Below are 17,598 nucleotides of genomic sequence, written 5' to 3' on the forward strand. Positions count from 1 at the left end.
TGAATTTTCACCATTACAATATAGCTTTCATGGCTATAATGCTAAATATGTGGAGTTGGCTCGCTGTCCAATGTGCCATTAAGACCCATTAATATAATCTTAAGAGGTTTGCTCTTGGTGAGGATGAAAAGTCCCACAACAGGTTGGTTGAGAACAGCCTCCGATTTTGGATGCTTCTTGAGAGTATGGCCATGGGGACAGGTGAACAGCTGTGCTTCAGGATTAACCACAAGGGCACTGTCTAGAAGAGGTCCGTGGCCAAAAATCTGAGCAATGACCTCAGATCCACCCACGGACTTTTCCTTTCCCTATTCTGTAGTTCCCAGGCATGTGAAACTCCTCTTTATTCATCATCTTTCCCTATTTCTCTGGCATGCACAGATGTCTCGCTCCATCCTCGTCATCTCGACTTCATCCCTTGGGACTGCTCTCCACTCCACCCCTCCGTTGCTGGATATCCATCACCCAGCTACTTCGCCCGTGTCTTCTGTCTCTGACAGCTGCAACCGGCTTCTCCCTGAAGCCCTTCCGCCTTCCCGTGGTGAAATCCGAGCAGGCCAGCTGCATCTTCCTCCACTCACCGTGACATCAGTGCAGCTCAACCAGTCACTGTCAGGGAGGTGTCAAGGGAACATGATCTCTCTGTGCATTACGACACACTATCACACTCTATAATCACCTCGTTTTTCATCCTGGGCTGTTCTAAAGCAGTAAAGGTCCCCAGCCAAAGTTGTCATCTGCCTCCAAGATATTCTGCTGCTTTGGGTGAGATATGCATTTTTTGAGCCGCAGCAGAAAATTCATAATGCCTACAGAATAGCAGCACTGAGCTCGTGAAACTCGGCCTTTCTAAAGGGATTTCCAGGGTGTTCTACACACTGCTGCAGTTATCTTGTTAAACCCATGATGAGTTTGTGCTTGCATGTGTGTGTGCACACGCACGCATGCGTTTAATTTTGGACTGCGCTAATCAGCAGCGAAGGGTTCAAAACCAGAGAGTGGCCCTGTCAGAAATGCTGATTTCAACTTGGATGGGCTCCCATCTAATAAGTGATGGTGCATGTCTGGCTTACCTGCCTGAGCGAGTCTGGCCACTAGGTGTCAGCACTCAGCACGGGAGAGTCCCTCTGCAGCCCAGTGTCATAAGCCAGGGGTGCTCAAACTTTTTGAATAGGGGGCCAGTTGAAAGGTGCCAGCGATGGGCGAGGGCTGCCAAGGCGGTGCGGGCAGGGGGCGTGGGGGGCATGCGCATGCTCACGCACGCAGAAAGGCAGGGGCATGTGCGTGCAGAGATCATTTTCTCCCAACGAGCCCAAACCAATCTCTTTGCAAGCAAGCCGGCACCTCGCCGCAGGTGCATGCATGCGCACGCGTGGTGAGCTATGGCGGGCCAGATGAATGGGCATGGCGGCTGGATGCAGCCCGTGGGCCGTAGTCTGAGGACCCGTGTCATAAGCCCTCCACAATTCTGAAACGCGCTTGCAGTGGCTACCAGGCGCAGGCTTCTGCCCGGAGCAAGGCACCCACCTTGGGCCGCCACCCTCACTGCGTTCTGCCTGTTGTCTGCGGCTCTCACCAGCTGCACTGCTCATCCGTTGAAGGAAGGCTTCCGCCGGCTCGCTTGCCAGGAAGAGACGCCCGGCCGGGTTAGCAGGAAGGGGCATCTGCAGCTCTTCCTCAGCACCACGGTTGTCTGTGCAAGAACGAGAAGCGGGGGAGCAACTCCAGCGCTTGTCCGTGAGCCCCTGCCGGGAAGTGGGCTCTAGCAAGTGCCCAAGCATGGCACCATGGGGAGATAGCCCTGGTTGCCCTACCGGCAGAAGTCTATGCGGTAGGAGAGCCCCACTTCCTACTGGTAGGCTCCTTGGAGGCATCTTTCTGGACCAAAAAGAGTGGACCAGATGGACAGAGGTCATTTGATCTGGGCAGAGCCAGCTCTGGGTTTGCCGTTGGACCCTCTTTAAATGGGTAAGCCTTGGTAGGCTTACTGGGGGCCAGCGGTGCTGGGCGGCCAGAGGCCATCCTTTAAATTTCCCATGATACCTGTGGCACAGCAGCATGGGGGAAAATGGTGGCTCTCAGACTCAGGTGCTCAGAATTATTATTTTTCCAGAAGTGTGTGTGTGGGGTCCAGAGTTGGGATGGGTGAAATGGTTGGATTTGCTTTATTTCCTCTATTTGAATATTTCAGATTTTAATTTATGTCCAACAATGAAGGGCTTGGGCGAATTTTGGTAAAAATGAACGGAAATGAAGTTCTTCTTCACCTTGATCAGCAAAAATTGATAGGTGAAGCAGTTCACAGTGTGGAGAAGACCAGAACGGATCCACCTGCCCTGTAGCTGCTACAGATGAGGAAAAATAGAGGTGGTAACACAAATTCAGCACTAGCATGGTTGAATATAGGCAAGGATTCAAACCCATCCTTTAAAGAGAAAAGCTCTCGCAGTGCTGGGCCTGGATGGAGAAAACTATGGTTTCTCCTGTATTCCTATTTGTTACATCTCAAGCCCATTTTGTCCCAAATATGGCAATCTTTGGAAAATTCTTATCAAAACTGAATGGAAAAAAAATAACCAGCTGTCCCTAGCATAGGGCAGGTGTTGACGCTTGAGTGAGGGCTAGAGACATGACAATGCCTTGTGCTGACTCTTGCATTAAATCAGGCACAAGTGAATCTGTGGGTATATTATTTACTCTGGGAATGTATAATATACAGCTACTGATTATAATAGAAAGTCTTCCTTCCCTTCCGCTTCTTAATTTAAAGGCTCCTGTGGAATCTGAGTTACTGCATGTAGCCAGGAAATGGTTTTGGCTTCTGTGCCGATTCCTGTTACGCGCTTTTGTTCCAGTATGTTTCATTCATTCCACCTGGAGCCTGATTAAAATCTGTGTCACCTTATGCAGTACTAACTCTGTGTTTGGGTATGTCTCAGGCTGCCTCCGTGCGTCTGTGCACTTGGAACTTGCCAGCCCCTTGGACTGCAGTCATTTAGCCTTCCCTGTTGCTTCTCCCCAGCATAAAGCATAAAATGGGTTTTCAGACATTGGTAGGAAAGCTGGCTATCGCTGAGAAAGTGCTCACTGAAGCTTTGGAGAATTTAATTCTAGGAGAGGGAAATAGAGTGTTTAGCCTCTTGCTGTAGGGATTGCACAGGAAAAATGGGGAGAAAAATGCTGCAAGTTACCAATGGCAAGGCAACTGTGTACAACTGGGTATGGAGAAGAAGAGAGGCAGCATAGAAATGTCACACGCATAGTGAATATGTGAGTTTTGCTGGCCTGTGTATGTGCTGTGTGTGCACATGGGAGAGAAACACACCAGTAAAAATTAGGCCTCATCAAAAGGACCTCTTTAATTTCCCTGTTTTGGAAATGAAGCATGACAAGCCGCTGAAATCTAGCTGGCTGAGAGGGTGCCTCTTCTTCTAGAGGAGCACGGCTGATCAAAGCATACCTGTGCTTGCAATCTGGTCCATACCAGCAGGAGACAGGATGGGGCATTTTTTAATAAGCTGCCTTGCAGAAGTTGCTTCTGGTTTTCTGCAAACATCCGACTGCACCAAAAAAAGACTTTCTTGCTGTGATGTTTCTTTTGGCAGCCTGTGGGGGGAAAGGGATTTCTGAAATATGAGAGCTGAATGTATGATCTATATACGGATCAGGAGATCCAGCCCAGCTTGGCAGCCGTCTGGCATGCAAAGAAATGGAAGCTGGGGTGGGACATGCAAATAAAGGGGTGGGGCTATGCAGATAAGCAGGGTTGATTCTCAAGAGCTGGGGTGTCTCTAGGAACCCAACATCAGTGATGTCTACAGCTGCCATGTACATGAATGGCTGCCACTTGCTCCGTTCCTGTAGGGGTGGTGGGGAAGTACGGCAAGTATAAGCAGTACCCTTGTGGGGGAACGTGGCCCAGTTCGCATGCAGAAGGTTCACTTGTGGGAGCTCGCTGAGCGGGATCTGAAATGGATGGTTGTGCCTGGAATGGCATGGGAAAGGTATTGCCCATCATAGTCCGGGCAGTGCTGAGGGTGGGCATGATAGGGCATTTGCCAAGGAGCCACATCTCAGCACACACCAGCAGGGGCCACTGCTGAGAAGCCCCTGCAGTTCTCTTCCTCTTCCCCAATGCGATCTGCATGTCCAGCTGCTTCTTGCTGCAGGCTGGGCCAAGGTGGTGGTGAAAGGGCCAGCAGTCCAAGGGATGCCACTGTCCCCTCGCTCCCCAAATCTGTGCAAGATGAGAAAGAGGTGGAGGGGCATGAGGAGCCCGTGGCCATGGCAAGGAGGAGGTCTCCTCCACGAAGGAGGAACTCTGGTCTTGTCCAGGGCCCCAAAAGCCCGCTGCTGGCCTGCGAAGAGTCCTTAAGCTTCCTTCTAGCCTGCAACCCCACCTCCACCCCCCCGGCTCGATAAATATAGTGCAAAGGCAAATGGCTCTTCGAAGACCGTAAAACACTGCTTGCAGACTGACATGAATTAAAGTATCAGAGAGAGAGGCGGGGAGAGAGACGCAGGGAGAGAACAAATCCCAGGGAAGAAAATTGCCTTCGTGTTTGTTTATGCTTTGAGAGCCTCGTGGACACCATGGAAATCAGACCGTCCAAAGTGGATCCGAATGGGCTCGACTCGGGGGTGGCGACGCTCTGTCTAAGGAAGTCTGATCAAGCCGATTGGGCTCCGTAAGGATACTCCTGCGGGGGGGGGGGGGCAAGGGGGGTCCTTGACAATCGGGGGGGGGGGGGGTGCAAAAGGCAGGATGGTGTGGGGAGCGGCAGGCGAGGGGCCCAAGCAGCAGCTGGGCAGGGTCGCCGGCACCGCAATGTGACCGCGGAGACACACGCGGCTCAGCAGGCACTCAAGCTCATCACGGCTGCTCTGCTCCCTCCGTGTGCCTCTTGACCCCTCGGTCCTCCAGGTGGTCTCCAAGGGGACACCCCAAGGGCGAATGGGGCTCCTCCTTTGCATCGGGGCTGTCTTCACGCATGGGCCTGATGGGCCCCATACTAATCTGTGCAGGTTAACCCTTGGAAAATGGGAAAACTTCCCAACTTGACAGTAGTTGTAGTTGTCGCAGGGGCCCCAGGACACTGCTTTGCCCGGGACCCATCGTGCTGTCCAGACGGCCTCGCTTTGGGCGGCTGGGGCAAGCTGAGTGTGCCACGGGTGTCAAGCAGTCTTTGCTGCGCAAACAGGGTGCATGCCTGAAGTGCAACAGCGAGGACGGTGGAGCTGACCAGCACCCTTGCCTCTTACTCCAGAGGAGGCCTCTGCTGCGGGAGGTGGGTGCCCAGTCCGCTTTTTGGCAGGAGGGGATGTGTGTTCCCTCCCACCTCCAGCAAGTGTGTGTGGCAGCAAAGCTGCTCAGCTCCTGCTTTCTCTTGGATCTGAAAGGGGATCCACGGATGCTCCCATCTCAGGGCAACCCTTCGCAGAGGGGAACCTGGACTGGGCTGGAACGTGCCAACAGCAGTGTGCCTGCCTAGCCCGGCTTCCCTCTTCCTCCTCGCCTCCACAGGAGTGGAGAAGAGGGCGATCCTGTGCCCTCCCCTTGGGAGAAAGGCCCCACTAGGCTGGGGAGGCCAGTGCCCGCTGGAGCATGCTGCTCCCAAGGGGGAGCAAACAGGGGCACGCGCCGCGCCACTTCCCCCCCCTTCCTGCAGCAAGACCTGTTTCTGGACACACGGCAGACAATGATAAAAGCCATCATGGCTAGTCGTGTCGTGTGAACCCCGTCGTTATGTCCGTTTGCAGTCTAGCGGAGACGAAGGGGTCCTGAACCGGATGGGGAGGTGACCCTGGAGGGAAGGGACCTCCAGCCCTTCCTTCAGCTCTGCTCCCCGTCTGGATTGCCTCCACTCCACTCCATGCCGGCAATCTCCATTCACTTGTGACCCGGGCTGGGGAGGCATGGCTCACGCTCCTCTCTTTAAGCGACGGTTAGCCTGAAGAGTTGCACCCCTGCACTGAGCTACAGCCTCTCGTGGGGGTTTTGGCATCTTCTCTGTTCTGTCTGCTACGAAAAAGTACCCAGTTTCTGGATTTATAAACAAATCAGGTCCATCTTGCTCTGCCTGAGTGCAGCTCCTGCCCTATTCCTCTCACCCCAGATAAAGTTTTGCAAGATCCCCGGGTCCCCTCCTCCCACGCAAATAATGCAAATCACCCAGCTTTACCAAGTGCGTTATCAGCTGGGACCTCTTTCTTTCCTGCCAACCCTTCACATTCTCTCCTTTGACATGTTGTTTCCTCATATCACAGATGTTTTCGCTGCTGGTCTGTGGGGAAGGAGAGGAAAGACACGAATAAGACGGGAGGGTATGCTAATGCGCAGCCTATTCAAGACGATGTTTGTCAGGAAGACATAGAGGATAGATAACCAAGACAGCAGGCAAGAACTTCATTGCTTTTGTAAGACAAGAACCTGGCAGCAATTAAAAATGACTCCATTCAAATACACCTAAGTCCACTGCCACCTAGTGGTTAAACCACACCATTACATTATCCACATGGGGGCATTTGTGGAAGCCATAGCAGTGCAGAAGTGACTTGCAGATGAGGGTATTTTCAGGACCAGCCTGATACATCTTGCTGCTTGAAAGACTGAGTAGAGAATGGCACCTGCCCTTCCCCAAGTCAGATGCACTCGGGGTATGAAGAGCAGGCCTCTCTTGAGCTTGCCAGACTTCTTCCCCCCCCCTTGGCTCCAGCCAGGTAGCGAGCCAAGATGAAGGTGATAACAGAAAATAAAGCATCTCAGTGAAGTGGCCCTAAATTTCCTAGAAACTACCTTCACAGAATCTCTTTTGGGAAGTGGGTACAGGGACTAAAAGCAGTATGCAGACATCCCAAACCCAGTTGTGGTTTAGAAAGCATTGATCTCCAGTGACCGCTGGAGAGGTCATGGCACCAAGAGGAGCCTAAGCAGTCCCTCAAAGGCCCTTCCAGTCCTGCGTCTTCTTCCCAGTAGCAGTGCACCAAACTGATGTTTCTGGGGGCCGAGGGACACTGCTTAACGCCGGACATTTTGGAGCTGCCGAAATGACGACCTGCCGTGGAGGGCAGGACGTGTTCCAATGGAGCAAGGCTCCGGGAACCAAGATTTAGGGTGGATGCCAGGAAGTACTTCTGGATGGTTAGGACTCCTGGGGTATGGAATGGGCTTCCTCGGGAGGTCGTTGAGGCCCCATCGGTGAGGGTGTTTAAGGGTAGGCTGGACATGCACATGGTGGGCATGCCGTGAGTGGAGCTGGCTGGAGCCGGGGGTCAGACTAGATGACCCGGGAGACTCCTTCTGACCCACTCGATTTCTATGTTTCTATGCCTGTGCTGTACCCCAATTGACTCAGTTTCACAAGGAATATGCAAGAAGCCTCTGTTGAAAGGTTATGAATAACGGCATTTCAATGAATATCTCCTTTGAATGGGGCTTGGCACACAAGCCAAATGTGCGTGGGACATGCATCGGTGTTGCACGGCGATGCTTCAGGTAGGGCTGCAGTTGTATCCTAACCGCTGTTGTACTTAGGAACACAGGAATATCTACCCAAATTAATTGAAGGGCTTTGTACCTCCTTTTGACGCCCCCCGCTGCTCCACACCTGGGCCACCCCTCGCTGCAAGAGAGAGGTTTGTTCATGTTTGCCTCACCTCCTGCAGATGATGCCCTTGAATTCAGTCAGTAAGAGGTGAACTACTGTCAGCCTTTCCCTGCCTGGTAATTACTCTTATTGCACATTTCTTTTTAAAAAAGCAACTATGGAACAGAACAGGGAGTAATTTACTACGTAGCAAGCAAAAACACAGCCGGGCGGAATTGCTTCCAAGGTATTAAGAATGGCAGACCTAAGTTCAGAGTGGAAATTTGTGGGAATTATAGTCAGCACAAGAGGTGCTGACATCCTTTTAGAATTTCTATTGTTTGAGGGTTTTGGTGACCTATTTAACAGCCCGTTCACTTCGCATTCATTTTCTAGATACTCTTTATGCCTTTGCTTGTAATGTATTTCCCCTCGGATTTTCAGCTGCTGGTGACACAGAATCCTTAGAAACCGCTCATGTGATGTTCTTCCTGCTACACCTGCTTTTCCTTTCACTTCTTCAGAAATGTGGTGCTTTTGGTAAAAGAAACGCCCTTTCCCCCTCTGCTCTTGATGGATGAAAGCCTGAGAAAGCTGCTTGTTGAAGGATAGATCCCCCTAACAGATACATGAGTCCAGATAAGACGGACAGTGGGCTGTGATGTACACCTCAGAGACAGAGGTGCTGGGGTCCTCGGGGTGCACCTTGGACCAGGGTGGTCACTGGTCAGGGACGGCGAGAGAGGTAGACCATGAATGCCTTGTCGGAGCAGGTTGGGAAGGTCCCTTACCTCTAATCTGCTCTGACTGGCTGAAGTTCTCCAAAGTCTCTGCAAGAATCTGCACTAGCAGGAATGCTCATGTTCTCTGTCCTCCAGCTGGGCGTCAACTCTCAGCGTTCCTGGTCATTGGCCACGTGGGCTGGGGCTGATGGAGGCAGAGTCCCAAGCATCTGGAGGGTACCAGGCTGTGGAGGGATGCTTTGACCTGTTGGTGCAGGGATGAACATGGGCCCTTCGGCATGGAAAGCATGTGCTGCAGAACTGAGTTACAGGCAGTGATGCTGCAACTTCACTGACCCGGAGACAATTGCTTTTTATTATGATTATGATTATGATTATAACATTTCTATGCCGCCCCTTGCCGAAGCCTCGGGGCGGCTTACAACACAATAAAATACATTGAAATACAATAGAACATAATAAATTACCATTAAATACAAAAACACAAAAAATACACTGAGTTACGAACATAATAATATAAAATTAAAATTATCAGTATAAAATAAGTAAATAAATAATATAGGAGGAGAAAAGAGAAGGAAGAAGAAAGTTGCCCTGGCCAGATCATATATTTTAACAATTAAAATGATGTTTAAATAAAAAGGTCTTTACCTGGCGCCGAAAAACCAGTAACGACGGTGCCAGGCGGACCTCTTTGGGGAGTGCATTCCATAGGTTGAGCTCCACCGCTGAGAAAGCCCTCCTCCGAGTACTTACTCTCCGAATTTCTTTCATGGAGGGTTCCCGGAGAAGGGACTCTCCCGCAGATCTCAAGGGGCGGTCGGGCATATACGGAGCTAAACGTGGAAAGGCGGGGGCCCTTGTGTGTGCACACACATTTCTTTTACCCTATTTTCATCTCCAGTCAAGAAGAACAGAAGGTGATTTCTGTTGGGTCAGAGCAACTGTTCATCCAGTCCACCATCTTGTTCCCCACAGTGGATAACTAAGTTTGGGGCAAGCAGGACCCAAAGGCAGTAGCTGTCTCCTGCTATCTACCCAGCAGCTGATCTTCACCATACAGAAGAAGGAGACCTTGCTGGATCTAACCAGTGTCTCAGCTTGCCCAGATCCTGTTCTCAGCCTGGCTTAAATGCTGGACCAGATGGATCTTTGCTCTGTTGAAGCAACCCCCTTCAATTGCTCTCATGGCCTTCCTGCGGTCTCCCCAGAGGCATCTGATTGGCCACTGTGAGGAAGAGAGGCCTTTGATCTGATCCCGCAGGGCTCTTCTAATGTCCCCCCCACTTTCACTTTCTTTGTGAGCTAGGCAGGCACACAGCAACAAGCCTGGCACCTTGGAAGCACTTCCTTGTCGGCACTGGCCAGCTTCTTCGCCCTGGCTGGGGATGGCTCTCTCTGACCAATGTCCGCCTGGATCCCAAAAGCGGCACCATGTGCCGGAGTCAGTGCATCTTCACCCGAGGAGCTTGGCCAGGGAGAGCAGTGGGGCGTATGTCCTGCCTGGGGCTTGCAGAGGCATCTGGGTAGCACTTTGAGACCAGAATAATGGACTAGGTAGGCCTTTGGCCTGGTCCGGCAGAGCCCTTCTTCGATTCTTCAGCATGATTGGAAGGCTGCTTCACGGCAGAAAGGCTTCTGCACGTCTTCACTCATCTTGTAATGTACCTGCCACAAGGCCATTTCCAGGGTTGCCCACAGCATCCCAAGGGATCTTGGGACACATGCTTCAGATTGTGCTCTTTTGTCTCCCACAGTGCCGAAACGTCCTGGGCCTGCCCTCCTCGTTCCTGGCCTCCATGCTCCTTTCACTCCACCTCTAGCTGCTGAGAATCCAGACTCCTCTCTACTTCTGGTATAACGGAAAGATTGTTCAAACTAGTGTGAATTAACTCCTGCTAAATCTAGGCGTGAACCACGCAGGGCTGTGCTCAGACGGCTGACCCAAGTTCTTGCAAATTGCCAGCTCAGTTTCTCAAATGCTGATTTTAATGCTTCTTTTCTCCAAGGTGATGATTACACTAAATATGGTACATCACCAAACATTGCATTTATGTCTGTTTTGCTGATGCAGCTCAGTTCTTGGAGTGAAATATGTTTTTCTTCTGTTGTGTGTGAGAAATGAGTGCTGAAAACCAGGAATGATGTATCTCCCATGAAGAATATAGCCATCGAAGCCCTCTGAGCAGTCTGCAGCAATTCCCATTCCATTGCCTACAGAAGCTCGGTGGCTCAGCTCAGAACGATGTTTTTTCTAAAAGTGAGAATATCGTTTGCCACCTGGTATCTTCTACATGTGTCAGTGTCCATCTGCCATGATCTCCAGCTAGCCTGAAATTTATTTCTCAGTTATTACATAGAAACAGAGTGAGTCAGAAGGGGTCTCCCAGGTCATCTAGTCTGACCCCTGACTCCAACCAGCTCAGCTCATGACAGGCCTACCATGTGCATGTCACAATTATATCTTGCCTCTTTTTCCTTTTTACAAGCCACTGAAGGTGGCTTACATGGCCATCGTCCTCTCCATTTTATCCTCACAACAGCTCTGCAAGTTTGGCTAGGCTGAGAGTATTGACTGATCCAAAGCCACCCAAGGAACTTCCTGGCTGAGAGCAGATTAGAACCTGGATCTGCTGAGACCCAGTCTAAAGCTCTAACCATTATGCCACAGTGGCTCTCCACATGTGCTCTGAAGTTCAGCACATCTGGGAGCCTAAATCAGAATATGGGAACCCTGCATCTGAGGAGCTGATCTCTGAGGGATGGACTTAAGAGAACTGAGGCGGAGAGTTAACCCAACAGTGCACAAGCCAAAGCTGTCCAGCCTTTGTAGAAGCTTGTAGTTGGGTTCTTCAGCTGCACATTTAACCGTATGGCCCTGTAACAGGAGTATATCTTGCAAAAATATCCCCGGGAACAATGTAAAAAAGGAGTTGGCCCCCAGCCTACAGTTGCCAGCTGTCTGCTGCCATGTAACGTGGGATAAAGTGGATTGAAAAATAATATTTGTAATTCCACATTGGTAAATACTACATGACTGTTCTGGCAGCTGTGAAAGCACTTGAGTTTTCCCTTTAGCGATTTCAAAATATCTTCAGTAGCTTCTCCTTTATTTATATGTTTATTTGTTTCTCTACCCCAAAGTAGCACTTTTCAGACTGGCAGACACACTTCTGGCTCTGACTGCGATTCTAAATGTCGGCACAGAGCCCTGTCACAGAGACCTCAACGATCCACCTTTGTTTCCAAAGAAAGTGTCGCGGCGCCATCAGCTGATGTGATGTTGTGTGGTCCGTGCCACTTTGCTGGCAGGGTGTGGGCATTCTCTAGGTGCAGCAGTGAGCCCAGGCAGCTTGAGACCCCAGACCTCATGAACTTAGGGGGGCCACGCACCTCCCTCTTTAGTCGGCTGGGGCTGCGGAATGACACCAGGAATATTTCCCCCATTTGCAGTTGGAGTTGGTGAAGGACAGCAGAAGACCATGCAAGATACTGGCCTGCTGCAATCCTCTTCACCACACCACAAGTAACCCCTCCTGTCTGCCACATTTGAAGTCTAACAGCTGCCCTCAGAGGCACTGAATCGGAGAACATGTGGATAAGCTCAGTGTGGATAAGCTCAATGTGGGTAAGTGCAAGGAATAGCTGTCATAAGTACAGGTTAGGTGAAACGTGGCTGGAGAGCAGCACTTGTGGAAGGGACCTCGGGGTGCTGGTTGACTGCAGGCTAAACAGGAGTCAGCCGTGTGATGCGGTGGTCAAGAGGGCGAACGCCACCCTTGGTTGCATAGCCAGAAGTGTGGCTTCTAGATCGGGAGAGGGATTACTACCACTCTACACGACTCTGGTGCGCCCGCAACTGGAGTATTGTGCTCAGTTTTGGGCCCCTCATTACAGAAAGGATATACCCAGGTTGGAGTCAGTGCAGCGTAGGGCCACAAGGTTGGTGGCCGGTTTGCAGGGGGTGGGGTGTGAGGCAAGACTGAGGGAACTGGGTCTCTTCAGCCTGGAGAAGAGGAGACTCAGAGGGGATCTGTTGGTGACATATAGGCATGTGAGGGGGAGTCACATGGAGGTGGGGAGAGATCTGTTCTCCCCTGCAGAGGAGGGCAGGATGTGCTCCAACAGAGCCAAGCTCAAGGAACCAAGGTTCCATTTGGATGCCAGAAAGCACTTCCTGACAGTCAGGACCCCGAGGGTGTGGAATGGGCTTCCACGGGAGGTGGTTGAGGCCCCATCTTTGAGGGTGTTCAAGGATAGGCTGGACATGCAGAAGGTAGGCTTGTCATGAGCAGAGCAGGCTAGAGCCGGGGGTCAGACTAGATGGCCCAGGAGACCCCTTCTGACTCACCCAGTTTCTGTGTTTCTATGTAACATGCATCTGAGGACAGTGCTTCAGGCGTGGGCAGCCCTGGCTCTGCCCTGGCTGAGGGTGCTGTGCAAAATCCCTTGAGCAGGTGCATAGAAACTCTCTCAGTTTGAGGTCCAGATTCCGGACATCTTGCAGTGGAGTGCAGAGCCAGCGGAAAAAGTTGTGGGGTCAACATTTACCAAAAGTAAGAGCATATTCTAGCTCTTCCAGGTGCACTGTCAATATCTGAACACGAGGAGAATGGCATTTCAGTGTTTTGGGAGCGGGGAGAGACTGTGCAAAAGCACAAAAATGGCATGGAAGGGCTGTGTTCAAAGAAAGACCCTCCAGGGAACTTCAGAGCAGCTGTTTGTATCCCATCAGAGCGGAACTCAGCCCTGAGGTTCTGCATATGAATCAGCTGAATCCTGCATATGTATGAGTTGACCGTTTCCATGCCCTCCGCTTGGTCATTGATTTAGACACCACTGGACCTGCTCATGAGTAGCTATCCATTTATTTGCCAGGGTCATTCATTGCCCCAATCTCTGCTTTTTCGGAGAAGTCCATTCTCTGCTGCTTTCCTGGGAACTTTTAAAGTTTACAGTTCCACTGTATTCATGTCTGTCTAGAGGTTCAGTGGTGTTTATTTGTTTGGTCGTTTATTTAAAACTTTTATATGCCGTCACCACATGCCTCAGCAAGTGGTTCAGTGAGGTGTCCTCAGTCCTGTGCGCACATACCTGGAATTGAGGCCAGTTTAACAATAAGCTAAACGCACAATGCAAAAGGTTTATAAAACTGGGCAACGATAAAGCCAGGCCCTTCAAAAAGCCACCAGATTAAGTCTTGATGAATGAAGATCTCAGCGTAAATGCATGTTGAAATAGAAGGTTTGAAGATTCAAAGAAAGGCTTAACCTTTTATTCCATGGAATATGCAGACCAGTTTATTAGGTAAATTCTTGAAAGCCAAGCCACGGATCCATGATTTCTAGCCACAAGAGGGGAGTCACATCCATCAAAGTTCTTGCATTCCCTTGTACTGGTTTACTGAAAACTCTGGGATCGTTCAAGGGAAGGAAGTCTGGGGACAGACACAAAAGTTAGCATGGACGGTTGCTTTCCGCAGCAATGTTCAGCGTTCCCATCAATGAGCGGAGAGCCTGCAACGTGGAACGGGGCACCAGCTGTCCTGAAGGCATGCTCTGCAGGGCGGAAGGTTACAGCGTGTGCACTTAGGCAGAGCTCCCAGGATGTGTGTGTGTGAGAGTGTGTGTTGTGGTGGGCTGGGGTGGGGATTAGACTCACTGGCAACACAAAAGCATTTGTATTTAGTGGTCTGGCTAATGTGGAGCTTGGACTTCTGATCATTTCCATGGAAACACGAGAAGTTTTGGTTCACTGTAAGTGGCTCAGTTTACTTTCTGACTGTGTTAGGCATGGAAACCCACGAAACAGGGCAGTGTGAGTGCATGGGGAGAAGAGAGAAATTAATCTAATCTGAATCCTTTGTTTGGCTCAATCGGTTTGCTCCTCTTCAAAATTTGCTAATGAAGCTTTGCTCACGTGATCCCTGCTTCAGTAGCGTGTAGGGGCCAAGGAAAGTGGGTGGCTAAGTAAGACTATATTAGACAGAGGTATTAGATTTTTTCCCCTAATAATTAGAGGAAAATTATTATTTTACAGCTGGAAATGGCCATGCAATTATATACAATAATTGTTATTGTTATTGTCTTCTGTTCTATCACATTGTATGGAATGTAATTGCTTTGCCACTTGAGTCTTTTATGCTTGAGACAGAGAGATAGTTTAGAAATCAGTATTTCAGAGCTAAACTTGATGCAACATGGAAGAGATGGGCCTTTTGCCTCCAGACGCTGGGGACACAGAATTATTGCAGCCGCAGCTCTGAGGGCCCGCAACCTCAGTGCTGGGACCCCAGATGCAAAGCTTCTGCTCAGCCAGCATGCAGAGACCTGTACCTGCTCTGCCTCCATGGCTGGAAAGAGACTTGGAAAGGACTAAAAGGGCATGCGGGGGTGTTGGAGAGGGGAGGGAAGGGCCTGGGATGAATGGCTTGTACCATATCCAAGGGGCATCCCTGTTTTCTTCCTTCCCCTTCTGTGCTGCTTCATCAAGCTGGCTGAAAACAGCTGACAAGATGACATGCGGGGTGTGAGGCATGGGGGAATGGGAAGCATCGCCAGGTGCGTTGCTGCATGAACTGCAGGAACAGACACCTCTCACTTTGGAGGCTCCCATGTATCAAGCATGCAGGACACGGCGTTGTGCCCTACTTGTATGATTGCACTGAATGAACAGCTTTAAATTTTTTAAAAGAAGCACGACAGGAACAGGAGAATGCCAGCACAATGGTCCCAGTGGAGATTTCTGCCCCGTGGGAGGATCTCCACGGCATAACCTTGGGCCAGCTGCAGTCTTCCAACCTGACATACCTCTCCGAGTGTGGTGAGAATAGAAAGTGGGGAGAGGAAACCACGCCTGTTGCCCACAGCTTCTTGGAAAAGAGTGGGATTAAAAAAGATCTCTTTCAGATCAGATTATTCTATGCTCCAGAATGCCTTTAAAGCACAAGGAAGGGATGGCCGGGGGGGGGGGGGCAGCAGAGCCAGGTCAAATCAAGGTGGACTGGTAGATCCATGACCAGGGGTCTTGGGGCAGTGGCTGGGGGCACAGGCCAGCTCTGTGAGCAGTGCTAGTTTGCTTTGCTTCATCGGGATGGTGGTGGTTCTGGAAGGATGACTCTATGGATTGTTTCACACACAACACAAGCCATGGTGTGGTTTGCTGAAATCTAGCTTCTTGTTGTGTCTGAATCCATCCGGAGAAACCTCAAGAGGAACTATGGTTTGTGGTTGGTTATAGGTTCTTGCTTGTTGAAATTGTAGCTTGATGTCTGAACTCAGAACTGTGGCTTATCCCTGGCTTGTTTGAGCTGCTGTCCGCGCTGAAACAGAGGAAGCCAGTAAAGTCCACTTAGAAATGGAATGACACTGAATACAGGTAAAATGGAGAGAAGAGAAACAAACCAGAAAGAGGGATAACAAGCTGTGGTTGGCTTGCTAATTCATGGCTGACATGCAAACCATGTTTTACCAGTACGTGCAAAGGCAGCCTATGTTAACTTCTGTTTTATTTGCGGCCTATAGCATTGTTACATATATGGCCTTGCATAGCCTGGGAAGACAGCAAAGCAAACACAAGTAATCACTTTTAAAAAACTGTACTGGGGCCACATTGTGTCAAATATATCTTTGTGTATGAGTGCATTTTAAAATGTTCATTTTAAAATACTCCTTGGAAGGCTCTCGGATGCAGGCACAGGGTGTGGAGGAAGGATGCCGCTCCCTCTTTCCTGCTACCATGATCATAATCGTGCCCCCGACACCCCTGCTGTTTCCCTTGAAAGAGAAACCGCGACTGGGAGCAAAAGACGTTTCAAAGGCGGGGCCGATTTTCGTCGGGAACGTGGGGTGTGGAAAGAATTAAGCTTGCCTCCAAGAGAGCCACGCGGTGTTTGGGGTTGCAGTGGCTGCCGCTTTTTGACTCTCTTAATCCTCATGTAAAAACGCCTTGAATGCAGCAGAGGGACCTTTCCTCTGCACTGGCAACCTGCAGGTGGCTTCCCCTTGCCTGAGACTGCAAGACTTGCTCCTGAAATTTCAGTGCATGCCGGTCCAGTCCCCCAAAAAGATGATTGGGGGCAGCACTGGTCACATTATTATTATTATTATTATTATTATTATTATTATTATTATTATTATTATAACATTTCTATGCCGCCCCTTGCCGAAACCTTGGGGCGGCTTACAACATGATAAAATACATGTTGCCCACTCCTGATTTAATGCCCCTCTTTAAAATATAATTACACGCATAACTCACCTTTATTCCTCTTGCAAGGAGCCCGAGGTGGCACACCGGGTCCTTCTCTCCTTCGTATCCTCACAAGAACCCTGCAAGGTAGGTTAGGCTGAGAGAAGTTGACTGGCCTAAAGTCATCCAGGAGCTCCATGGCTGAGTGGGGACTAGAACCCGGATCCCTGAGTCCCAGTCCAGCACTCTAACCACTGTACCACACTCAATTGGCTCCGTGTTACATTAGAATTGAGGAGGAAGCAAGGTGCCAACAATGTGATGCAGCTGCCACAAGGGCAAATGCTATCTTGGGATGCATTAACAGACGTATTACTTCCAAATCATGAGAAGCAGTAATTCCTCTAGACTCCTCACTAGAAAGACATCACCGGGAATACTGTGTCCAAGTCTGGGCAGTATTTGATTTTAGAAAGATGCAGGGAAATTAGAAAGGCTCCGGAGGAGATCAGCAAAAATGAACCAGAGTTTGGAAACACTGCCCTATGGGAGAGACTGAAAGAACTGGGCATGCTCAACCTTGGGAAGAGAAGGCTGAGAGGGACATGATATCCCTCCATAAGTACCTCCAAGGCTGTCACAAAGAGGAAGGTCAAGTTCCCTTCTCTCTGATGCCAGAGTATAGGACACGGAAGACTCAATCGAAGTTGTGACAACCTAGATTCAGGCTGGACATCAGGAAAATGTCCAGAGCAATACGACAGTGGAACCAGCTGCCTGGAGAGGTGGTGGGCTCTCCCACACTAAAGACGTTCCAGAAGAAACTGGACAGCCATCTGAGTGGGATGGTGTATCGTGGTGTCCTGCAACAGCAGGGGGTTGGCCCCGATGGCCTTCAAGGCCTCTTCCAACTCTACTGTTCTATGATTCCACGATTCTACTGAATTGATTAAGAGCTCAGGAAATCGTCCGTGCTTAGAAACCAGCCTTCCCCCGACTCTCATTCTTCACAAGGGAGTGCAACAGGTGGCCGTCAATCCAGCTTCATTCCTCATCTCCCTCGAGGAGGGGAACAGCTG

The 17,598-nt window shown here is 50.2% G+C and overlaps 1 protein-coding gene across 5 annotated transcripts in view; it reads left to right on the top strand.

Annotated features, from left to right (window-relative positions):
* DLG2 (discs large MAGUK scaffold protein 2) overlaps positions 1 to 17,598 on the top strand; it is a 959,957-nt gene that overhangs the window by 61,738 nt on the left and 880,621 nt on the right. Inside the window, exon 1 of one of the 5 annotated variants that reach the window (XM_044442338.1) lies at positions 554 to 765. The exons of the other annotated variants lie outside the window; for them this stretch is intronic. The gene's annotated coding sequence lies outside the window, so the exon portion shown is untranslated. Of the gene's footprint in view, positions 1 to 553; positions 766 to 17,598 lie in introns of those variants that run through there. 5 annotated transcript variants of the gene reach the window in all.

This window comes from Varanus komodoensis, unplaced genomic scaffold (genome assembly GCF_004798865.1).
Source record: "Varanus komodoensis strain SLA01 unplaced genomic scaffold, ASM479886v1 scaffold4, whole genome shotgun sequence".
Taxonomy (NCBI): domain Eukaryota; kingdom Metazoa; phylum Chordata; class Lepidosauria; order Squamata; family Varanidae; genus Varanus; species Varanus komodoensis.